The sequence below is a fragment of the Phyllopteryx taeniolatus genome, chromosome 16 (genome assembly GCF_024500385.1).
Source record: "Phyllopteryx taeniolatus isolate TA_2022b chromosome 16, UOR_Ptae_1.2, whole genome shotgun sequence".
Classification (NCBI taxonomy): Eukaryota; Metazoa; Chordata; class Actinopteri; order Syngnathiformes; family Syngnathidae; genus Phyllopteryx; species Phyllopteryx taeniolatus.
The window spans coordinates 17,869,718-17,896,373 of record NC_084517.1 but is presented as its reverse complement, the minus strand read 5'-3'; the positions used below and the strand labels follow the sequence as shown (position 1 = coordinate 17,896,373).

The following is a 26,656-nucleotide window of genomic DNA, read 5'->3' as shown; positions in this document are numbered from 1 at the left end:
CTGAGGTCACCACAGGCCTTTCATGCTCACTTTAGTCACCATTTTTTGCAAATTATTCATCACAGACATAATTAAATGGCCTTCCCCTCTTTTCTGAATGATTGTGGAGTTTTAGACTTTGAATAAATTACAAGGGCATCAGTAGAAAACGCAAAGCTTCTCTCTCTTTTGAAATTGCCGTGACTTTCTGGAATGCTAATCACAGCACAGCAGCTTAATAACACTCAAAAGATCAGCCTGGCATTTCTTTTTTTTTTTTAAGTAAAATGATCGTTCTATTAATGGTTAAGAGTTATTTTTCATTTTCCCAAGACTATAATAATAATTGTATGCCTCCAAATATGTGAAACTGACAGAAAGGTCACTCCACGCTTTTCAGATTGAGGACCATGGCCTCAGATTTGGCAGTACTGATTCTCATCCCAACCGCTTCACACTCAGCTGTGAACCGCTCTAGTGAGAGTTGAAGATCGCAGCTTGTTGAAGCCAACAGAACCACATCATCTTTAAAAAGCAGTGACCAAAACGGCCCCCCCAACGGACACCTCTCAAGAATACTGTTACCAGAACCTGAGCTGTATGCCGAGAGCCCAAAAATATCTAGTTGGAACCTCGCACACTAGCTCAGGCTCTTTCCCTGTCAGACAGGTGATGTTCTACAGTTTTACGGCGTATTGGAGTATCATTATTTTCAATATATTTTCAGCAATTGTATGTTTCCAAATTGATCGGAACAGATTGGGGAAGGTCTGTAAGGCTTGAATGACTTTGGTGCGGAAGAACTTGACCATAACAAACACCTTTGGGGTGACATTATGCAGCCGTTGAATAGACTTGCCCTTTCACAGATACAGTATTTGTGTACTCGGCTGGCCGGGCCTTGGGATTAGAGAAGCAACGCACCGCGTTGCCATGGTTTCAAGTTCGGCTCTGCCGCTCTCCCAAGACCGAGGATAGGTTTTTTGTTGGCCTTAAGTATCACACTAATTGTAAGTGGGAAAAGCCGAGAAGTACACGCTTGCGCAATACAGAGACAGATCGTGAGCTGTTACGCACAGTTTATTGACCATTACAGCTTCCTGCGCGCACTCACCGCTTTGCAGCTTTTTAATGGGGAAAGAAGCAACAACACGTGAGCTGAACACTTCGTCTTATTTTCCATTTAATATCATCTTTCCTTGTCACTGAATTTGAATAATTATATTCATCAGCATCTCATCTATTTAGCCATTTCCCGAGCTACTTTGCTCTGTGTTTTTGTGATTTAGCTGCAAAGAGGTCTGCTTAACTAATTATTGTTTTTTGGAGGAGAAACACTGGTGTGAAGGTTACGTTGAAATCTAAAGAAATATAATGCGGCACAAGGTTGGTTGTGATAAGAAAAACAATCTTTCGTGATTTGCTGAAAGCCTTCATTAAATTTTTACAAAACTAAGATGCAAAGAAGGAAATCAGACCAAGGATGATGAGAATGGAGTCGATTAGTACAGTAGTAGACCCTTTTTTTCTTGTTCTTGTAGTTAAAAAAGGAGGAATTAAACAAAAAATAAGACACATGACTGTGATTTTACAATATAAACCTTAATAAAACTGACCTTAATTGAATTAATTTGGCACTCCAATGGCACCAAATGTAGGTGACATCCGGTTACCAGTATGTCCAGTATGTTTTGGCTCTGGTAAACAAACCATTAAAATCTTAATGCGTCCCTGCTAAATACTCAATCCTGTAAGTAAATCACATAGCAAGCAGCTAAATTGAAAACAAAAAATGCACATAACAGAACCCTGAGCAGAACTTTTTCACCTTGTGAATGGTTCCTCTGTTGAAAGCAAAAATGTTACAGATTCAATTGACAACGTTCATACAAATCAAACCAGTGGTCAAAAATTTCAAAGCCATTGACGATAATGATTTATCCTACCTTTTGACTTATTTGCAAATATTATTGATTGTTCTATAAAAAAAAAAAAACCCAAAAAAACAGGGGACTTTCTGATGAGCTATCCTGAAATAAAAAGGGGATACAGGCAGTAGCTTTGTTGGGACTAGTGATTATGTCAATTTGCAGCATTCGACTTCAAGTTTTGTAAATGGTGGAAAGAGTTCAGGACGTTGCTCTACTTTAAGCATGCAGTGATGCGTCGTCTGATTGTCTGAAAACATGTCAGTCGTCCAAACTGGCCAATGACTGAACGATAGTGGCGTCTATGTGAACAATGGAGCAAATACAGTAGATCAAATTGTCAAATTTATGCGAATACTGTTTTTAACTTTGGGCAGAAAGGTGTACTATTAGTTAGCATGTCTGCTTCACAGTTGAGAAATTCCGGGTTCGAATCTGGAGTTGGCATGTTTTCAATATGTGTGTATGGGTTTTCTCCAGGTAGCTTCCTCCCACAGTCCAAAAACATGCACGTTAGGTTCAATGAAGTCTCTAAATTGTCCATAGGTCTGAATTTAAGTGTGAATGCTTGTTTGTTTATATACTGTATGTCCTGTGATTGGATGGTGACGAGTTTTGGGGTCGAGACAGCCTCTCCCCTGAAGACAGTTGGGCTAGGCTTCAGCTCACCAGTGACCTTAATGAGGACAAGCACTATAGTAAATGGATTTTTAATAACTTAGAATATCTCAGAATGTTCTGAACTCCTGCTTCCAGGCTAGTGCAATATGGAACAGAATGATGCTGCCTGAAGGAGTTGCTCCCTTGCCTTGGATGTATGGCTCAACTTCCCATACCTGATGTTGTGTTTTATCCTTCTTTAGGCAGCACAACAAGTTGAGTGATTGAGCAACGCCAGCATTCTCAATCAATGGATCGATGACTATGGCCATCCCTGTTCTCGCTTTGTATTTATTGTTTGAGTTGCCTCGTTAACCATGTGGCAAGAGTCTAGCAGGATTTACAAAAAAGAAGAATGACAGTGTTAATGTGAAGAGCATGTTGTTTTTCTTAGACACTGGTGTACAGTTCAGTAAGGTACCAAAAACCCTCAGTTCCATTGAGAAAAGTGCAGTGGTTAAAAAAAGGCAGGATTAAGATCAAAACCAACAAAGGGCGTCAAGATCCAACAGAACGCTCGCTTCTGTGGCCGAGACAGTCCCAAATAAGCTCCCGAGAGCAGTTGGCTCTCCTTTACAAAAAGACATCTGGAGTACTTTCACAACCTGTCAAAAAATCTTGCAACCTCTTCATGTCTTTATTTAGTTTGATGTCCATCTTCAACGCTTATTGGATTTATTTCATATCCTCTCTTCTATTCTCGTGCTTTTTATAAGGTTGCTGGTTTCTCCCCTCGCCCCCAGAGCTCCTTCCTACAGCAGAAGCCGTAGACAAGCCCGATGTGGGTTTCACCCGCGCTGCAGAACACGCTTGCAAGTACTGTAAGTCCCCCCCCCCCCCTCATACAGCATAACACTGATGAAAATACAAACTCTGTAATATAATGTAGCGTTATGCATTTTTACTTTTCTCAGCCCTCAGGGGGCAACTCACTCGGTCAACGTGGTGTTGACTTGAACATATTGAAAGGCTACTCTCTTGAAATGTTCACTCACTTTGTTAGCCAATCTGCAGGCGGGTCCCTGCACCCTCATGGAGCCCCGCTGAACTTATTACCATCTAAACTTGAGACGAGGAAGACGCGGGCCGAGGTGAAACAAGGTTGGAAGTAAGGATAGTCGGGCTTACTTGGATCCATTCTGGATCGATTAATTTGGGGTTGGAATCTCGGCTCAGGCTTGCCTCCCACAGTCTAAAACAAAAATGCATATTAGGTTCATTGAAGACTCCAACGTGTCCCTACGTAGGTGTGAATGTGAGTGTGAATGCTTGTCTGTAATGTGCCCTGCGATTGGCTGCCCACCAGTCCAGGGTATACCCAGCCACTTACCCATAGTCAGCTTGGATAAGATCCAGCTTACCCGGCCGTGAGCCTAGTAAAGACAAGCGCTATAGAAAATGGATGTATAGTGTTAGCACAACGGTTGACTCTTGTTCCCATGCAGAATACAGTCATGCTGCCCATAGACATCTTCGTCTTTCTTCAATAGACAGCAAACTAGTTATTTTATTCAACACTGCATCCATCCATCCATCCATTTTCTGAGCCGCTTCTCCTCACTAGGGTCGCGGGCGTCCTGGAGCCTATCCCAGCTGCCATCGGGCAGGAGGCGGGGTACACCCTGAACTGGTTGCCAGCCAATCGCAGGGCACATAGAAACAAACAACCATTCGCACTCACAGTCATGCCTACGGGCAATTTAGAGTCTCCAATTAATGCATGTTTTTGGGATGTGGGAGGAAACCGGAGTGCCCGGAGAAAACCCACGCAGGCGGGGCCGGGGATTGAACCCGGGTCCTCAGAACTGTGAGGCTGACGCTCTAACCAGTCGACTACCGTGCCGCCCAACACTGCATATGTTAGCTTATTTATTTTATTTTTTTTAGTGGGCTCCCTTTTGCCTCAATTGCTTCAAGACTCAATTAATCAACAATCAGTTCTACACAGCTGACATGTAGTTCTACATGATTAATCAACCGGTTGATTGATTATTATTCCCATCCCTAGTTTTAAGTGCATCTTTTTTCAGACTACCAATAACTGACAATAACTAGCTTTGGTTTAAGGATGGCTGACTGGAACACATGCATCAACAGTGTCAAATATGAAAAGTCGGTGGATGTGTAACCGGTAAAAATCAATATGGCGCTGTGACGAGCAACAGGCATACAGTTTTCTCCTGCTATGTTGCAATTATGTTTTGTTGTGAGAAGTGAAAAAATGCATACATAGCTGTCAATCTTTCATAAGCTTAATAATGTATTCATGCATGAAGACCTATAAAGTACAGCTTTCATTCTGAAAACAATTAACAATAAAACTTAAGGGAATGTAAACCAGTAAAAAATTGCAACACTGTGCATTTGCACAAGGGAGTAAGAATAAAAACAAAGGCTAATCCAGTGAATGGGTAAAGGTTGCCCTGGTGTTTAATAAATTCAAATAGAATGCATAAGAGAGGGGAATAATCTTTGCAGCTAATCACACGGAGGAGATGCCCGCAGGTCCAGTAAAGAACGAACTGATGTTGTGCCAAGTGGAGTCGTGGATGGCTGCATCTGCATCACAGAGCCTGCAGCTACGCTTCCACGCTAACAAGTTCTCTGCTGCACAAGTGCTCCACCTTCCTCCTGGAGTGTCTTGTACAGGTGTCATAAATGTGACCTGAACATTTGCCGCTCGTTTTCATACAAAATGTGATACAGGGGCGACACTTATCGATGTTGCTTTTGTTGAAATTATCAAAACGTTTGCGCCAACTTTTCTTTGAAAGCTTCTGTGTGGGGCCGTGGAGATTTGTGTGTGGTCATGTGACTGCCTGGCTCCATTTGATTGGTGGAATTGAGTCAAACGTTGCTAGCGGTTACACCGGATTGGTGAAACAGTCATGTGGCAGCATCCGAGGTGGATTCTCTGTGAGAAACCGAAACAAATACTTTGCGAAAGAGCAATAATAGATTTAAAAAAAATTCAATAAAAGTAGCGAGCGGAATGTACCTCAGTGTACCAGAGTAAAAGTAGAATTTCTTCTTAACAAAAATATTCAAGGCAAAGTATAAAGTATGTTGCATTAAAACTACTCTTACAAGTGCAATTAATCCCAAAAGTAAGTAAATGTAGCGCATTACGACCTACCTCTGGTCCTAACACATAATGCTGTGTTAGGCATGCTTTCACGCCACCATTTCAGGAGCAAGGACAAACATACTGTATTGTACAAATAAGGTTTATTTTATTGTTTTTTTTCCTTCCAATATTTGCTTTTTAATATAAGAAATTAGTGAGCATTCACTACAATCAACAGAAAACAAATAAGGAAACCAAACTTGCTAATAGTGTACAAAATGTATGAGAAAAACAAAAAATTACTAGACATTACCTTTAAAAATGTTTTTTTTTTTTCAACATTCTTAAACTTCAAAACAGGTCAATTTAACCCGCAGCTTTAAAAAAGTGTATAATGTTGAAACAGCCACAAAGCGGAAATTATTATTAATATTTTTTATTTCCTTTGCTCGTATCAATACCTATAAAATATTATAGGTATTATACACTTTCCTTGCTGTTAGGTGTCTACCAGGCGTCTTTACATGGTGAGTAGTTTTATGTTGAGTTTTATTTGGTTATATTTTTAAAACAACCAACTATATAGTAAAGCTTTTGGTATAAACTACAAAAAAATTAGTGCTTTGCACACCTGGCGTCCTCCCGCTGTGAACAAGCATGTGATCAAAGGCCATTTTTCTTTCCCTTGTCGTGCTGGCATTGCCTTCCCCCACAAAGGTGGCCTATTTCCAGGTCTGTGTACCCTCGCTCGTGTCGCACCTGCGCCCCCTTCATGCTGACGGTGCACCAATCTCCTCTTTGTGCTTGCTCATATATCACTTCTCCTGTGCACAAATGAATCATTTCTTGTAAATCTTCCCTTATGCTATGCACTATTTATTTATTTATTTTTAAAGTCATTACATTTATTGCATATAAAGGTCCTCTCTGTGAGAATTCAGGTCGAGTTCACAGTGGTTGAATTAATGACATGAACTTTATTTTCCACAAATATATTCCGTAAATGTAACCTTAGATGCTCCCAAGGGAGCAGTCCAAATGCTGACAAAGGGAATATATTTTGTTGGATGTTAAAGGTGTGATTTGACGCTGAAAGTTATGCCGCAATCCCAGCAGAACCGCGAGGCCAGCCGTTTCATTTTATCCAGCCAAGGCCCTCGCTTTTCCCCCCGTCAAGTGCTAGAAGAAGGTGGAAAGTCTTTGTTTTGTCTCCTTATTACCGCCTGTCCTAATCCCCAGCATCCTTGTCGGAGCTTTTTGGGGCTGGACATTGTCAGCTGTTTGACTCTGTAAATAACACACTTCACCTTGTTGCAAAGGATCTGTAGAGCATCTGGAAAATACAAAACATATACAGGGGTCCTCGGTTTATGACTGTTCCGACAGACAACCATTTAGGGTTACGAATCGTGCTAAACGAACAAGTTTGCGCATCAGCGTAAGAATTAGGAGGCACCGATATGGAATGTTGATACTTGATAATGCCATTACGTCTTGCAGATGTGATGCTGTGTTTCATTTTAGCTAAATATTGTTCAAAAAGACAAACCTTTCCTGAACATGGCATGTGTTTCACTCAAATCTTACACTTTTTAAGTCAACAACTTTTTGGGTGTGTTCAAATAACCTCTTAAACTGCCTAATAACCTCCGGTCCTGTTTGCTACTCATCCCTTCCTACACTTCCTAGCAGTGTGTAGCACTTTCTTCTTAGTCCATATTTAGATAAAATCCTGTGTAATGTTACTTTTTTAAATCAGTTGTTGTTATGCTGTTGTTGTTCTTTTGTTCTCTTTTCTCTCCATCTATCACCTTTCAGACCTCTTTCTGCATTTCCAAAACATATCTATCTCCAAACAGTCTGCAAGAAAAGGAGTATATCAAACTCTCCTGTTGCATAGCAATAACTGTTCCCTCATGATAAGGTGTACAGATCCACCGTACTGCACGACTAAGCAGCCTAAAAAAACAAAAAAAAAAAGAACCTGTTGAACTGTCGGAGAAAATATAAAATATTTTTTTCATGCTTGCTACGTTGTGAAAAGATTGCGAACCCTTCTTCGACATTTTTCATGATTTGATTAAAAAGAAAAATGCATGAATCTCAATGACAAAAATGGGTCATCTGCGCAAGGTTGGTATCTAAGATGCTGCTGATCTAGAATGGGATTGTTTGGCCTTGGTGGAGGTCAACACAGAGCTATTCTAGTTTGAAGAGCTCTCAGGTTGCTGAATATCGTCCAGTAATTATTGTGCTTAACCTCTTGTATTGTTTATTGGAAGTCTCTCAGGAAGATGTAGGCACCCACATAAACATTTCATTCATAATAACACATCCTTGACATCCATCATAACACATCTTTCACGTTTATGATACAGCAAAAGTTACGATTGAACATTCTGTTGGTTCTGTGTGAGGCAAACTGAATAAAGCCTTAGAAACTCGACGATGTCATTGAGGAATCCAGCTTGATATAAAAACAGTTTTGTTGTCCTTTCTTATCAAGGTCATAAACAACATTTTGGCAGGCGGTTTTTGTGTAGCTCTATATGATCCGTGTGCCAGATCCTGCAAGCATTCTGCGATGTAAAAAAAAAAAAAAAGTATAAAACTTTGGATGAGCTCGTTGGATTCATTGCCAAATTACTGCACAGGCAGTCTCACAGGTATTGCAGTGTTTATGCAGTTTTTTTGTATTGTATACGCAACTTTGTCAGTGTTTTTAATTACTGTATGTTGTTGTCATGTGCTTGTGGAATGACTCATGTTGGACCTTATTTATCATATTTGCAGTCACTGTCGTAAAACCACAATACAATTAAAACATAACCTGCGGTCCGAGAGCAGCTCATTTTGCACCATACGTAAGCCTCAATTGTTGTACGTCGGTACCGTCATAAACTGAGGACCCCCGTATAGGTTTTGTATTTTCCAGGTGCTCTACAGATACTTTGCAGCAGGATGAAACGTGTTGTTTACCGAGTCAAACAACTGACAATATCATCTCATTGAAATATATAATCACTACCATAAAACAACATAATGCAATTAAAACTTAACCTGTGGCCCAGGAGCAGCATCATGTAACAACAAACTAAATCTCAGGAGATGACAAAACTTCTGATATTCTGTTAATTTCTCCATCCATCCATTTTCTGTACCGCTTATCCTCACGAGGGTCGCGGGCGTGCTGGAGCCTATCCCAGCAATCTTCGGGCACCAGCCAATCGCAGGGCACATAACCATTCGCACTCACATTCACGTATTTGAATATGCATCACATTTTACATAAATTTAATTATGGCCGTCAGAGGACTTAATAACGATAAAATGGTAGGAAATATGTGAATGGGAAATACGCCCCATGAAAACAACATTAGAAATAACATTTATATGAAAAACATTTCATTAATATAATAACTACAAATATATATTACTGAAATTAGGATGTTGTTTTTATTAATCCTAAAAAAATATTGATTACAATAAAATGACATTATTATTACATTTTTAAATAATTCTTTATTTTTAAATTATTTTGTCATGTATTATTTAGTTATTGTTTTTCTTTTTAAATATAATACAAATTGCACAGATGGATTGAAAATAATATTATTACTATAATGACAAATTTCAAAAAGCAATTGTTGAAAAATAATATTGCAATAATTATTACTTTCACCGTCTTATTTCTTTCATTAGTTTTTTTTAAATAAAAAATATAATATTAAAAAAATACAAGAGTAGCTAATGGCCAGTATGTACTGAAGTGCAATATAATTGTTGTGTTGTAAAATGTTGACTGAAACTCATCATGCACCTGCAGTGAACCGTGACGACATCAAATGAGGCCCCGTTCTGCGACGCAGGCTGGCTATTGAGCGACTGTAAATATTTACCCTCAGTAATTAAACAAGAGACGGCTGTGAATGTGTTGTGCGCGGCACCGGCAGGAGGTCATCTTCAGAACACACCAGCAGGAAGGAAAAATAGTCAGTAAATCTGACGGACGATGATACGTGCGATACGTGTGTCAAAGTTGTGAATTGCTTTCTTCTGCTGCGCTGGACCTGGTCTACGTGCGCTGGACCTGGTCTATGTTATATCTCTCTATATAGCTCTCTTTTTCCCATGTCACTGTTCTGTGTGAACGGCACCGACACGGAATGTGAGTATGAAGGCGATCTGGCAATTTCCCCGGCTTTGGTGGTAGTTTCAGATTCATACCGATGGTGGGATGACTCCTGTGTAAAGGTAGACGTAATCCGACATAGTGGGGTGTGACGTTTAACAACCAAAACTCACTTCTCCCTCGCTCTTGTGTTAAAAGCCATATTGCTGTCAAGCACAGGGTTTCATTCATTTCATTTGAAATAGGAAAATCTGAGTCACATGTCCTTGGCAAACCAAACAGAAAAAAATTCTGAAAACATGAACTTAGTTTGTATATATCTCATTAAAGTGTTAGATCATTTGAGCAATAATTGGCTGTGTTTGGTCCATGAAATTATGTCATTTTTTTTGGGGAGTATCTTGAATTATTATACTTGGCACTGTAAACTGTTGAAGATCCCGCATCAAATGGCCATTGCTTTTCTTCACAGAGCCCAGCAAAGTCGGGAAATTGCCGCAAGTGTGTGTGCGCGCTTTTGCAAAAACACCATCCCGGAGTTAGACAATTAGATGTGCCAGCGTCGGACAGCGCCGTTGCTTTTTAGTGACACAGCAAGGTTGGGCGAAGTGAGTGTTGAATGTGAAACTTCAGTCGAGTGCGTCAAGCCATTCTGACATTTACCCTTTACGCAGGCATTGTCCCAGCTCAGTTACGGCTCTGATGCTACCTCCAAAGGCAAACTGCAGCTGTGATAACTCAGTCCGATGTGATAACCCAGTCCGAGCCCATGCTGTTCATACAGAACAGTAACAAAGAACAAAAGCCGGAAAATCCAGGGTTTAACTGCCTGTCTCAAAGTGTCTCCTGTTTTTTTTAAATATAAGTAACAATATAATGCTACTTTACAGTATGTATACCTGTGCTATAACTACTGTATACCATAACTGGAACACACAGATGCAATTATATACAAACATTTATTGTTATGAGGTCAAATTAAAAACCATTTAAGTGCAATAAACCAATGTTTGCGTTTAAGAAGCCATTAACCACAATTTTCTTAATATGGAACATTTTTAAAGAGGATATTAGTTTCACGTTTCACAAAACAGAATGCATTTAATTTATGATCCCATATACCTGATACCTTACTGAGAGTGGTCATTACACAATAAGGAAATAGAAGGCTATATTTGAGCTATTAATAGACATTTAATATGGTGCTCAAATGGTTTATTATTGGATTTTTTTAATAAGGGATTTTTGAATAACCTTTATGTGCTTTAGTGCACCATATCTGAGTGTTTCCCTAAGATCGGCTCATAAATTAAAATGGCAGTCAAGCAATTACTGGTGTGGTGGTCCAGCCAAAGACAAAATGCTGCCAAGAAGTATTCACAACCAATTAATTATTTCATATTTCATAATTCATTTGCATAACCACAACTAGACAAATCATGCGGGGTGGCACTGGACAGTTAGTCACAGAACATAAAATTTTTAATGTGTCATTTCGTTTTCAATACAAACATTCACCCTCCTAGAATTGTGTGTTAAAAAACATTTATGGCCTTCATATTTAGTTAAATAATTTTACCATTATATAACGGCCTATACAACTTTCTATGTAGATGTATGCACTGTATTTCTAACAAGAGACAGCTGCTGAATATTTGATTTGCTTTCTGCCAAACCGTGTTGTTATGAAGCTTCTGCTCATGCTTTCGGAGTGCAGAAGAGAAAGTGGAACGAGAAGTCAAAGCAATTTGGCACAGTCTCCTATCTCCTCCATCATCACGCATGGATGTCAGTTATTTTGGAAAAAGCCAGGAAAGCTCCCAGATTCGGAGCAGGGATCGTCTTCGGGCCTATATGTGGCCGCCCCAGCTGTCAGGAGCTGGCTCACGCCGCCGACACTGGACCCCCGCCAAAAACGTTGGATCAAAATCGGTTCATTTTAGTGGGAAATGGAAAATCAGAGCTTTGACATTAAACTGTGAAGATTCAAACAGTTAACATCATTCTACCTCAAGGGTGTTGGGTTGGGTTATGTCGTAGCACGTCAAACCAAGAGCAAAGTGTTAATCTCTAAATCCTACTTGACTTGGCATTAGACACCATCCTGACTGGCATTACCACATACACAGCAATGTCCAATACAGCACATCTACCATTCACATCAGAAACAGCCAGTAAGTCGTGCTAATTATTGAACTCCAAGCTAACTTTGTATTGCTGTAAAAACAGTTTGTAAATCCATTATTCTGGGTGCAAATCCGCATTAATTAAATCATAAGGATAATTATTGGACCCCATGATCGCTGTTTATTAGTTTTCTTTTACTTGAGATCGTTCTTCAGTCCTCTTTAGGGTGTTTTCATCTTGGAATTAACAGTTTTTACTATGCTTTGTCTCTGACACGGACGGACAAAGCGGGCTCTGGATTTGTGCTCAAGGCCAAAACTGAGAGAAAGAAACACTTCTCCTATGCATTGTATAATTTCTTTGTGAATGTGTCAGCCTTAAGTTGGTCTTGAGCTCGATTTACCTTGGTCTTGTTCCCAATTCAGTCCAGATCTTGGTCTTGATCTGCGTTGGACTCGTTCTCGATTCAGTTTAGATTTGCCTTGGTCTCGTTCTTGATTGGGTCTGCATCCGTCCTTGTCTCCTTTCCCATTTGATCTGGATCCGCCTTGTATTTGTTCTCAAGTCAGTCTGGATCTGCCGCGGTCTTGTTCTCAGTTTGGTTTCATTTCCTTGGTTGTGGTCCTAACTACAACACTACTTTACCAAGGGCCAAAGAGTAATAGAAGTACTGTAGTAGATGATCTATGTCCCTAAATGTAATGTAATTACCAATGTAATGTAATCAATTGCCTTAACTGGATAAATAAAGGTTAAAAAAAAAGTACTGGACTCCAAGGTAAAGTGTTTCCGACATGAAGGTATAGTACAGGTACACAGCAGAACCTTTGAAGGTATCACTGCAGTAATAAGACATTGTAGCCTTAAAAGTACAATCTACACTAATGTCAACACATACAAGGATGTAAATATCTCAAGCTGTAAAAGTCAAATGCCAAGGGTACGAAAGCAGAACCTTTGAGGGCCTAGGAACAAGACATCTTCCTTTACAGGAACAATGGTTGTTTTTATTGACACAGTAGGAGACAGTTTCGCCCCCTAAAGATAAAATCTGCTACCCCCCTGGGGCTTCCTATTGGATTCCCAGGTTTAAAAAAAGATACATGTTCCCAAGCCATTTTAGTAGCAGTGACAGTCCATTAAGGTAGCTTAACTTGCAATGATTTCTTTGTGAAACGCATTGTGTAGGTTGTTGGCAAAAGGCAAGGACACTCTCCTTTTATAGATCAACAAGAATCCAAGCTAGATGGATTTTATGCACTCAGTAATACGGAGAGTCTGCCTGACCGGGAAGATAGATTTTTCAATATAAAAGTGAAAACGGCGTTGACGAGCCTGGACGCCGCGAGCTAACGTGTCCTTGCGAAAACGTGAACACTAACGACGAGGAACACCGGCGGCCCATAAAGTGCAGCGGGAAACGCAAAAACATAAAAGTCCTGCCAAGACTCTCCAAAAAATAATGGAGCCATCAACTGTAATGACACGGCCCCTGCCGCGGGATGCTCAGGGAATATTCAATCTGAAGGCCGTTAAAAAAAAACCATTGTCAACCCAGTTAACAGCCAGCCCTTAAAAGCAATGTCCGGTTACATGTTAGGACCAGAAGGGTGGAAGCGCTTCCACTCTTGTGCACTCCATCTACCCCAAGGAGATGGAGTGTGAAGATAATGCACTGAGAAAGATGTCACAGCTTTGGCCTGCACTCCCGCACAGGCGTCGTTTCTTACTACTCAGAAGACATCAACAAGGTGTAGGGACAAGGGGTGATAAATCTAATACACGTTGACTGAAAGCCCGGTAGTCCCTTGCCCCGCTTGCTTTTCGCCTCTCTTTTACATCACAAATGAAGCGCGGTTTTCCTGAACAATCATGCGGAAACTATTTTTCCTGTGTTTCAAGATGGAATAATGCCTGGGAATTGTGTGCTAACCATCAATAATTTTGAGACGTTGCATTAAAATTGCAGCAAAAGCCCCTCATGGCCCAGCATGTTTGCAGCCTCAACTCGTCGACCTTGCTTGACTGGGAAGAAAAAGACATGACGTATGGATTGAAATGTATTTTTGTCAAGCCTATTTCATTTTAATCACATGGGGGGAAAAGGAGATGTCAGGCAAAACATATACTTTATATGCCTGTCAAAGTGAGGCTAACCTCAGGAGGATGCACACTTGATTTCGATTTAGGTATATTAGCAACATGCTTTCCTTAACCTTACGGAGAGCAACGCTGAAAATACCTTCTGGAAAATTAGTGGTATTTTAGTATAATATTCGCTATTATTAAAAATATTGCAGTTTTTTTCCACGGACTCTGGCTTTCTTCCACATTTCCAAAAAACATGCTTGGTAAATTGAAGACTCTAAACTGTCCTTAGGTGTGAATGGTTCCCCTGCAATTGGCTGGAAACCAGTCCGGGGTGTACACTACCTCTCACCCCAAATTAAATGAAATCTCACCTGTAACCCAAGTGAGCATAAGCAGTATAGAAAATAAATTGATTTAATATAGCCATATAGTAAATGTGAATATTAATTTTATGCGACTATCTTTCTACAATAAACCCCCACTATTCGCGGGGGACAGGCACTGAGTTCTAGGGTCTGAGTAATTGACGGCGACGCAAAAAGGTTTGAAATAGGCTACAGTTGGCACAAGATAGCGGGAAATCACTTTTTTTGTTAGACAAGGATATGACTTGATTAAATGTAGCTCCTCCCCTCACTTCAACGTGGTTGCTTGTCACCAGATTGCCACAAGATGGAGCCAAAGCAATATTTTATATCTGACGTGACTGGTCTGAGCACACTAGCCGTGAATCAGAATCAGAATCAGAATCATCTTTATTTGCCAAGTATGTCCAAAACACACAAGGAATTTGTCTCCGGTAGTTGGAGCCGCTCTAGTACAACAGACAGTCAATTTACAGAACACTTTGGAGACATAAAGACATTGACAAAAAACAACAACAAACAACAATTGTGCAAAAAGATGCAGAGTCCTCTAGCACTTAGAGCAGTTCGAATGGCTAATATCGCAATAGTCCGGTGCAATGACCATTGTGCAAAGGGCACTGAGACTTCAAGGAGTGTATGCGGTTTAAAGTGACAAGTAGTGCGATAATCTGGGACAATGGTTGTGCAAATGTTACAGATACTCCTCAATCAGTGTGCAAATGGAGCAGATGCTACTCTGGCATGAGTGGCCACTATATGCAAATAGTGCAGCACGGCGAGACAACTACAGTGAGTGCACGAGTAATACATAATTGGCCCCACAGAAATGTGACAACGAACTCAAGTCAAAAAAATTGCCAGCTTGTTGTAATGGAATTATAAGTTAGCTGTTTAAGAAGTTGATTGCAAGCTGTAAGAAGCTGTTGGAATGTCTACTAGTTCTAGTTTGCAATGATCGGTAGCGCCTACCTGAGGGAAGGAGCTGGAAGAGCCGGTGACCGGGGTGGGGAGGGTCCGAGAGGATTTTGCACGCCCTTGTCTTAGTTCTGGCAGCGTGCAAGTCCTCAAGGGTGGGTAGGGGGGTACTGACAATCCTTTCAGCAGTTTTGATTGTCCGTTGGAGTCGGAGTTTGTCCTTTTTGTAGCAGCACCAAACCAGACTGTGATGGAAGAACACAGGACTGATTCGATGACCGCTGTGTAGAACTGTCTCAGCAGCTCCGGTGGCAGGCCGTGCTTTCTCAGAAGCCGCAGGAAGTACATCCTCTGCTGGGCCTTTTTGAGGACGGAGTTGATGTTGGTCGCCCACTTCAGGTCCTGGGAGATTGTAATTCCCAGGAACTTGAAGGTCTCGACGGTTGACACAAGGCAGCTGGACAACGTGAGGGGCAGCTGTGGCGGAGGATGCCTCCTGAAGTCCACGATCATCTCTACAGTCTTGAGCGTGTTCAGCTCCAGGTTGTGTCGGCCGCACCACAGCTCCAGCCGCTCCGCTTCCTGTCGATATGCAGACTCGTCACCGTCCTTGATGAGGCCGATGACAGTGGTGTCATCTGCAAACTTCAGGAGTTTGACAGTCGGGTTCGCTGAGGTGCAGTCGTTTGTGTAGAGAGAGAAGAGCAGCGGAGAGAGGACACAACCTTGGGGCGCCCCAGTGCTGATGCTGCGTGTGGATGAGGTGGCCTCCCCCAGCCTGACCTGCTGTGTCCTGCCCGTCAGAAAGCTGTAAATCCACTGGCAGATGGCAGGTGAGACGCTGAGCTGGAGAAGCTTGGATGAAAGGATGAAATGGTTGCATTGTTCAGCAAGTAACGGAAAATAGCAAAACAAAGCAAATTTATTCATATTGTGCTTTTCATACACAAGGTAACTAATAATAATAATTAAAAAAACACACACTGTATTATATTATTATTAATTTTACAAATATTTTATAGCGCCCCAAAAAAGAAGTTTTTCAATATGCACCATGTTGGGTCAGTTGTGACTCAAGTAACCAAATGTCGAAAATAGTACTGGAAAAAGTCTTTACCCATTAGCACAATTCGCAGCTAGCTCAACTATCTTTGTGGTTTAAAAGACCTTGAAAACTATAAATAATATGACTGAGGGCAGACTATTGCAATTAATACAAAACTGATTTTCATGAAAATGTAAGATTTTAGTCAGGATCTGGATATAACGTTTTCATAGCACTGTCCTTTGCATCCATACACCAGAAACTAGCCTGCTAACTAATAAATACAACGCTGCGCAATTATTTTCACTATTGGCCGAGGTCTGCGGTCTACTGTCTTCAGCTGTCCTTCGCATTTAAAGGTGGCCTTTAATTACCACAGCATTGTTTAAGCATCACAAAATCCAGTCTTATAAAATAATACATAGTTGCTAAAACTCTTAAGTTATGTGCACTGAATACGTTTAGTGTGAATAAGGCATTGCGGATCATTTGCAGGGCCCACGTCATCCGCCGCATGGCGATGGCGTCCTCGTATTAGCGATGAGGACTGTGTACTTTAAGGCTGACACTAATGAATGACTTGCTCTTTATGGACAAGCGAGTCGCCTCGATAAGCGATGGCCTTTCTTACCAATTTGATCGACGCGTCCAGACGTGGTCTTTCACCTTGCTAAACGACACATTTCTGCAAAGCAACAGTATTTGGGTATTGGGTAATAGAATAACAAGGCGATCTCAATATGCTAGGTCTTTTATCTTATTAGACTAAAAATATTTTTTTTCCAGGTTGAGTGTTGATAAACTACGGTAGAATACAAAAAATTATATATATATATATATATATATATATATTTCCCTCACAGTGCACGCGGCCTTGAGTTCAGAGAAGTACAGTGGACAGTTACCTGCATTTGACTCACTGATTTAAAGTAGGGCAGTACTGTGATTGAGTAATGAATAAATCAGTGTTTTTTTTTAAAAGTGTTTATTTGTGTTGTCTGGACCCATGTACGTGTATACGTCCATGATCTGTGTATTTTGTTGATGTCAAGCTAGCGTTGATGTGTTATGTCCGATCTGTGCAGTTTACGTTGCACCCGCGTTAGCGTTAGTCTGGTAAATACTGGATTGTTATCCACATTTGGAAGAGGCCTCAAGCTGAATCTATCCTATTCCATGTGTTTTTTTTTTCCAATTTATGCTGCCATGACACATATCCCAATCGTCCCACTTGAGAGCAAAAAATTGGAATTGTCACTTAAGGCATGCCGTGTAAATCCAGTATAATAGGCAACAACAGTCCTGCAGTCTGTCCGGGTTTTTTCTACTGTACTAATAACTACTGTACTCTACTATATGCCTACACTGAACATTTAACATACATGCATATGTCCTCCATTCTCCATCGTTTTTATTCTCATTTTGTACAAGCGACCCCTAAAATTCCCAGTAAAGCTTGGACTATTAACTTTTCTCTTCCAGCGCACAGATGGGATTTATTTACAAGAGACGATTGGCACATATCGTCATAAATGAATTCGGCCTACGCCCAAATATGTACCCTCTTCCGCACCCAGAGGCTTCAGCCACCTGTTTTAATCGAGGTACTGAAATTTTCATCGATTAGAAATCCAAGCATGCTCGCAACACGTGTCCTTGTATTCATGTTTTAATCCCTGTTTTCTTTGGTAAGGAAAAGATGACTCACCAGTGAGGACATCTCGGGCCACGTCGGCAGCAGCGAGCTGCCTGTTAATATGGAAAATAAGTGTCTCATTAATTTTGCCTTTCATAGTACGGCTCGGACCATTTCAATACAAGGCGCTTTGTTGCCGCAATTGCGCAAGTCAAAAGATAATGAAAAACTTGATGCCGATTTCAATTGCTATGTATGGGTTGATTTTCTTTTTTGAACGGAGGCCGGCTATCTGGCTCCGGGGGTTAACAAGGAGCTTCCGTACCCTGCTTAACGATTCCATGCAGGCTTGGGGCCCACGTGACGTCGCATGCAATAGGCCCGGCACTTGTTTATATCCCTGGATGAAGCATCCCACTGGCCGTAAATTAAGTATTCAGGCCGGGCTGCCTTGTTGTGCTCCACCGTGACGTGTCTGGAGTACCAAATCTAACTCGACCGCAATCTTGTACGAAAGTAAGTTCTGAAGCAGCCGTATCTTTTGAAATGACACCACTGCACATTATTTACATTTGATAAAGGTTTCTGTTCATCTGCCTCAATGGAACTAGGATGTCAGTTTACCACTCATGAGTCAATAAACATTATAGTGATGCACATTTATCAGGCAGAGTACATTTTCGCGCCATTGACAAATTGTATTTACGGTAGAATAATATGGTCTATGTGAGCAGGGGCAGACTTACCAGTAGCCAAACCCAGGCAGGGGCCCTCAAAACTAATTAGTAAAGAAGATTCAAAAATATAAAAAAAAAAATCACATGAATAAAACTAATCTTTAGACTGCATATAAAAGATCCTGAAAAGAAAATGCTGCACAAAGACAAAGCTACCAACTAATTGATCCTGTTTTGCATGCTCAACAGGGGAAATGGAGCTTTTAAGTCGTCACATTAGCATTATTAAGCCTGAGTCATATTGAGAAGTTAGTCCCATTCCTTTACTTTATATTTGTAGTCTTTTCACCTGTGCACAATGGGGCGATTCAAACCCTGACAATCTGTCGCCCAGCTGATTTTTATTGTGACTCCTCTCCTCAATTAAAACCCCCACATTTGACACAGATCAATACGGAGGAGTCTATAAAAAAATGTCAATACTTGAAACAAGAGAGTGTGCCATTTGAGACCAGTGGGAGATACCGCTGCATCTCCCGTGTGTGCTCAACTAACAAGTTCCCGCCTTTGAATTTATCGCGGAGGTTCTTTGTGAAATACCAACGCATTGATTAATCCATCTGTACCGATCTGAATTTCCTCTGAGTTGCGCGCATCCCTTTGAAATATTCAAAGTTGAGCTCTTGGAATAACCATTATACAGACCTCTGCTCTCCTTGGGGGCACGCCATGAAAGTGACTGCATACAAATGAAGCCTCAGCCCAGCGTAAAAAAAAAAAAAAAAAGGGGGAAAGAAGGAAACCTCGCTTGCATAATTTCACTGTCAGAAATAGCTAATTTGATCATCGTAGGGAAAGTATAAACAAAGTCTCTTAATTGGTAGGGACACGTGTGTAACAGTCACTCTACGAAGCTTTGTTACGATTCACACGTGCACATTCTAATCAGATCCAACAAATACAAAATGCAGTCTGTTTATTATTGTAGATTGTAGACAGTGGTGTTTAATTGCACTGCATTATATTGATTTTAACCCTTTATGGCGCCAACTATTAGGGCCACCGTACATCGAGCGACGCAATCAAAAATACCGTATTGCATCACATAATCTTTCAACAACAAAAATGACATTTCTGGGTCGAAGCGAGATCCGGCCTGTGTCCAAAAAGCGAAGTGTGGAGAGTCTCTGGCGTCAATATGCACAAGTGCAGTCAATAAATGGGGCTATCATCGCCAACAGCCTCTGATATGAAAACACTCTCCTTTATTTCTCACTCGTTTCCTCTCTTTGTATTATTATGATTATCATGTTTCATCGGCCAGGGCAATCTGCGTCTTCCTTGATAATTGCACCATGTTGTTTGTGGTTCAATAAAAACAACAACAGCCTCAAAACTTTGTTTCTCTGTAAATTAATCATTGAGTTGTATTTATTAAAACGTAAAAACATAACACATTACTAATGCAATGATTTTCCTGTTTATGATTTCTAATCACGTGTGAGACACTCGTTTCAGTACACAGTCATACAATCCTTATAAATTTATTTTGCTTTCGTCAGGTGCCTTCTTTTATCATCCCGCTATCCCCCTTCTCGACTAGTTGAAGCAGATGTCCGCCCCACACTGCTCTGTTCCCGGACACAAGGGCTTTCCCTTTCTACTTGTTAATGTGTCTTCCGTTGGTTCTCTTTCATGTATCAAGAAAAAACTGCTCCGTAGGAAAAGTGCCTGCAGATTTTTTTATCGACACACTTGAACGCCTAAAGTTCCCCCGTAGCCTAATCTCCATTACCCACGAAGCATTGCGTGTCCATGCGATGGTGTGTAGTCTGAGCACACGTGCATCCACACCTTGTTGGACCATCTGCGGCCCGACCCCCCCTCCTTCCTGCTCCTACTTGCAGTCTCAGCTGCTCATCAGTGCTTTATTTTGTCTCCCAATATGCATCGGGTGTCGGCTGTTGTCGGCGTGTCTCTGTGTTTGACTTCACCCGTGAAAGGGCAACAGGCTCACAGCGTTGTCCGTGGCACGTGGCCAGGTTTACAGCAGGCCTTGTGTATTGTAATACATTGTAAACATACAGCAGCGCAGTTCAGCTAGGGGTTAACATATCTGCCGCACAATTGAGAGGGCCCAAGTTTGAATCTCTGCTCGCTTGTGTGAAGTTTGCAAGTGAAAAAAGTCTAAAAAAAATCTGAATTAAAAAAAATATATAAATTCATGATAATAATTATAGTACATGAACACACGAAGCACATTGCCATAGGTATAATACATGTCATGCCAGTCACCTGAACTGGAAGGAAGTGCTTTGACCTGTTTCGTCAAATCTGGAAGCTGGTTGGTTGGTTGCCATATTAAACAATATTGTGCAGCTTGCTTTAATGCTGTAATCCAATTCATTGTGCAGCTCCTTCCGGTACAAAATGACCAATTGGTTTCTTTCATCATTTTGTATTTGGTTCACACAAGGATGAACTCATGAACCTTTGGTTGTGTTTTACTTTTCACCGCTACAGTCAGCCTTGATTGGGGCCAAGTGGAGCTGCGTTAAAAAAAAACTTTCCTGTGTGCCACTTTTGTCAATACATTTTAATGCCTTTCTGTCTCCTGAGCTAAAAGTTATTTACTTTACCTTTGTTGGCACAGTAGCTATTTTTGATTATCATACACAGAGCTGCATGAGTTACAATTAACACACACGTATTCAAAACATGTGGTCCAAATATGAAGCACACAAGGTGATTTATGTAATATATTGACTGAAGCGGCCATTGTTTAATATGAATCAAATTATCAAATGTTGCCTTGGTGAGGAATATGTTGAAGGTTACCTCCCGTGTTTGTTCTGTTCATTAAAACGCACAATTTTGCAAGAGTTCTAATTAAAATCTCTAATTAAGACTGCGTGTTGACAACTAGTAGATCCACTGTAAGAGCCTCTGGGGGCAGCTGCCGCACTGCTATGAAATACTAATGAACGAGGCACGGAACCGTAGCAAATAATCTGTGCTCAACTTTATTTATAGAGCATTAACAAAAAAATAAATTGAGTAAATAAATTGAAAATTATTATTATTATTAATAATATGCAAATACATAGTCTTTAAAAACAAAACCAGTTGGTGACATCAAGACAATCCTGAAGCGGTACCTCTGTGTCTTTGACCAAAGCGTCACAGTCCTTATGTTGGCCGCCTACTCGTTGTGTGAATTTGTTGTACAATAGATGAGCGAGAGGAACATGACTGAAGACTCCGCTAACCCGTATGACGCCAGTGTGCTTAAATTGTAACGTCGCAATCACAGCAGTCATGACGTCACTCACTTGGCTGTAGGTCATTGGTTAATGTAAACAAACAACTGCAGTTGTCTAACAGCCGTTGTGTCATCCATTGATGAGTAACCTTACGGCCTCCTACAAACTTTCTCTCTCGTTTGTCCATTTCTTTTGGCGGAGGGGGTTTCGAGTGTTGCTTCCTTAGATTTCATTTTGAAATTGAAGTTATATGACCACCACACCAAACTGTAGACAAGGTGTACGTTTAACTGTATTGAAGTCCAGAAATGCTTTATAATTTATTTATTTATTTTGAGTCAAGGCAGGTTTTGGTGCTTCAATTCAATACATTCTTTAAGCTTTGTATTCGACTGCCTTGTCTTTTGCTTGACAGCACACACCGTAATCGAAGACACTGAAAGTTGTTTTTAAAGTTTCATTTATTTAGGAAGGAGCCAGACGTAGACTTTACAAAGTGCAGAAGCGTGTTGAATCAATATTAAGAACGTACGTGACGGACTGTCAAGGAAGTGATGTACTTAGCGTCTCATGCTGGACTTTTGTCACACTACTGTTCACTCACCCCTAAATTTACGAAGGTGTCCAGATGAAGAAGAAAATGAAGACGAAGGAGGTGGTGGTGGATGGACTACAAGACTGGCACCAGCTGCGCTAGGTAGTTGTGTGTGTCAGAGGAAACGCTTTAATTGAGCACAGCCTCCCGCTTCACGGACGACGGCAGCAAATCAAAGTGATCCGTGTTGACACCTCCACCGAACCACCGATTCAAAGTTGTTCTGTTTTATTCTCGTTTTGATTTGTTTTAATGTGCGAAAGAAGAATAAGAGCAGGTCAGTGGGAAAATGGTAGTTACTGGCAGTACAACGCTGCTGATAATAACATCCGGTTGCCTTTGTTAAAGTAGAATTTCTTGATATAGTTTTCTCACTAGCTCACAGGTCAGGGAAAGGAAGTCTACCTGCCTTGCTTTCTAACTACAACCAATTCCCAAACCCATTCCGCTTAGCCTCTGCCTGGCGGACATCATGGCTAGCGATATGCTGTCACAAAAGCCATATTTGAGTGTTTTATAACGTAATAATTCACACTGTTGCTGTTGAACTTGTCTGTATCCTTCATTTAAAGACAAACTATTAGTGTTGCACTTTCCTAAAAAGCACAGATTTAAGCTATTGGGTGGCATCTGTAAGGACAGTCCCACTGCGGACAAATGTAAAATTGCAACAATATTAAACTAGTTTCCGTGCATACAGGGTGTAACTGTCCCTGTTTACACAAAAGAAAAGCAGTATTTTGTTCCCTTACTGTAATTTAATGTGAATGAACCATGACCTTAAAACCAAGGCAGATACTGAAGTGTGATTTTTTTTGGCATTCCATTGCAACCCTACTAATAATGTACAGTCTTGGCCCTCAAAATCCAAGAAGAGCCAATAATCAAAAGAGTTCAAATGGCGCGTCTATGCCAACCTAAATGTGAGCGTGGAACACCAACAAACCACGTCATTTTTCAGTTTTATCAAAAAGCAACCGGACCGGAACCAGCACCTTCCCCTCGCCATCCCGGCTTATTCACGGTGATTGACACCTCGGATGCGGTTATACAAATATTGTCTATTTTGTGGAGTCGGAAGTGGAGACGATCACATTTCAGCTCGTGAATTTATTCTGAAAAAGGTGGAAGGATGATTGGCTTCCAGCGAGCGAGCGTGACGGAGCTGACAGGCTGTCCCATCACTGCCAAATGCGCTGTGATTTGCCCGCCGGCTAGCCGTCAATCGTAGCACCGCATGCTAACGCCAAGTCGGGCATGGCGGCTAATTGTGAACGACTTGATCTCTCGCAATCAACAAGCGGAGAGGGGGTTGGACTCGTTTGTGTTGATTGACTGATGACCGGCCATTGTCGAGATGAAATGAAAAATGAGGATATTGTACAAATGACTCCATATTTTCTATATGTTATTGTTTAGGGTACACGGTCACTTTATGAGCGGTTCTTTAGCAACAGAAATCTTTTATGTTTTGTCTGAAAGCCTTATAACTTTGGTATAGAAATATAATACACAGAAGCTGACTTTTGATGAATGTACATACAGTATTTTGCTTCAGTTTGTAATCAAAGTTTACGCTAATGTAATATTAACGTTGTCCAATAGATTGCAAATCCACGTTTATCTTAACAATCAGTCGTGTTTACATGAGTGTGTGGGCGGGTGGGAGTGCGGGGATCTTCTTTATGAAGAACATCTTTTATTTGCAGCTGGGGTGTCTCGGTTTGAGGTCTTCCATTTCCACATAATAAAGATCAGTAGTGTGCGGCAGCGTGCAGCCACAGAGCATCCGGGCAACGAGTCCTCAGCCGAGCGGACTCGCGTTGCGCGAGGAGAAGAAACGAGCCGGCCTCAGTAATTCTAAAGTAGAATATTCACAAGCGGGCGAACAAGCGGGAGTGGGGGTGGGAGCTCTTCTTTTGTGTTTATTTGAATACAAATAGTAGGATGCAGAAATCCAAGCACAATATTATGAAAAACTGACAGTGCAAGTCAAAACTGAGCTAACTATTTTTGTAGGCAGTTTTATGAGTGGAGCTCATTTGATTGCGCAGTAAACATAGTAGGAATATTTCAAACGGAAACCTGGGTAAAACGGTTAAGGTAACAACAACACAGCATCAAATGGACACTATTCTTTGACCCACTGTTTGAAAAGTGTCTTAATACTGTAAGTTTTACTTTACGCTCATAACTGGACTTTTGAGTCATCTTTAATGTCTTGAAGTCACACATTTTACACGCATATTAAGACATTTGTCCTCTGCATTTAACCCGTCACAGAGGTCAAGACCTGAGTTCATTAAGCATCAGAGCCTTAACTGGATTGTGGTATGTTGCACTTTATCTGCTACATCTTTTGTATTTTCTTCTTTTCAAGGGCACAGAAGCTGAGGACTGAGACTCAGCCTGTATTATAACCAGGGACCTCACCTCTCATACCCGAATCCCAGCGAGTCACGTATTGAAGGTGTGGTGAGTCCTTCAACAAATATGGCCGATATGTTCAGCAAGCAGATGAACAGTTGTTGTCCACTTGTGTGATGGGTTACTGAGATGCACAAACTGCATCTGATGCAATGCCAGCTGCATCCATTTTCATACATTTACAGCATTGAAAACCTCACAAGTGCTGCTTGTGTGTGTTCCTACCTACCCGTGTGTGTGTGTGTCGAGAATGAGTTCATTCTTTTCAAGGGGGTCAGTATGGCGACAATTTTGGCCAATGATGTATCCTCGGCGGTGCGGCCCGGCATTTCTCAACTGTCATCACCATGCCGCCTCAATTACTTTGAAGGATTGTCCGGGACAAGGTCGTTGGCTCACACACACGGCATTAGTGTGAGCTTAATTGCCTACTAGCCACTGGATACTTTTTCAGGTACACCTGCACTAATAAGTCTCAGTTTTGATCCCGTTGATTTAACAGTATGTTTATTAGTGTGGTTGTAGTCTTAGTGTACTCGGTTTAAGTATCTCCCATAGAATGTTCATTACGTTCAAAAAAAGGGTAATCAACTGTCAAGATAATGCAAGGAAAGAGAGATGGAGAATCCAGGGCACGAGCTAAATTGTGCAAACGTCAAAACTGTCTTTCACATTGCGCTCGCCTTTCTTCTGGGTTCATTCGAGTGTTGCATGCAGCAATCCGAGTTCAAGCACACTCGGGAGGATTGCACATGAAACGTTAAGGCTTGTTCTTAAGCTTTTGGGCCAGTTTAACTTGGAAATAAGGAGATAAGAAACAGGAGATCTTTGACTATATGTATGAAAATACATGTCCTACTACTTGCTATTTATATTTATATTTTGTGTGCGAAATGTAAGTAATTTCTTGTGAAAACAGATTCCTAGGATGCTGTGTTTTTAACAGTTCTATTTTTTTTTACATTCTACATAAATGTTATATTAGATTGTATTTACATTATTTATTCTTGGAGGTCATTTATTTTCATTTATTTATTTTTTATTTGAAATATATATTTTGTATTTATTGTCTTCAAAATATCTCCATTGTCTACTATGTATTTTGTATTGTTTACTATTACTTCATTTTTTAGCGCAAAATCTAACAAAATCTTTGCGAGAACAGTCTCTTCGTATACTGTTTTTCAATTAATAAGTTGTTTTTTTTCTATTTTTTTATTTCACTTTTTGTATTAATTTCTTAATACATTTATTAAAAATGTTATTTTTTTGACACTTTGTTATAATTTAAAAGGTGTCCATTTTTATATTTATTAAAGAAAATTCAATTTATTCAAAACATATCTGTTTTCTACTATTTATTTATTTCTTTGTGCAAAATCCAACTAAAGTCAATTGCTTTTGTTTGTTGTATTTTTTTTACTTTGTATATATTTATGTTTTTCTTGGGTTTTATTTAAAATGAATATTAATTATTATTTTATATTTATTATTATTAATATGTCAATTTGTTTTTCATGTTGCATGATTTTTTTTAAACTACATACATGATTTATATAACTATATACTATATGTTTATTTGATTTAAAATATGTCTGTCTTCTTTCTACTTTTATTCCCATTTTTTTGGGGCGCAAAATCCAACTAAATGGCTGCAGAAACTGGTTCCATGTAACCATGGTGAATCAATACAAGTTTTGGTCAACAAAATCTCGAAATCTATTGTCACTCCTTGGAGAATTCATT

General features: G+C 40.4%; 1 long non-coding RNA gene across 1 annotated transcript in view; it reads left to right on the top strand.

The window, feature by feature from the left end:
• The window catches only part of LOC133466561 (uncharacterized), a 50,285-nt gene extending 24,560 nt beyond the window's left edge, over window positions 1-25,725 (top strand). The window contains exon 3 of the long non-coding RNA XR_009784964.1: window positions 24,864-25,725. This is a non-coding gene — a long non-coding RNA (uncharacterized LOC133466561). The remainder of the gene's footprint in view (window positions 1-24,863) is intronic.
• The last annotated feature ends 931 nt before the right edge of the window (window positions 25,726-26,656 follow it).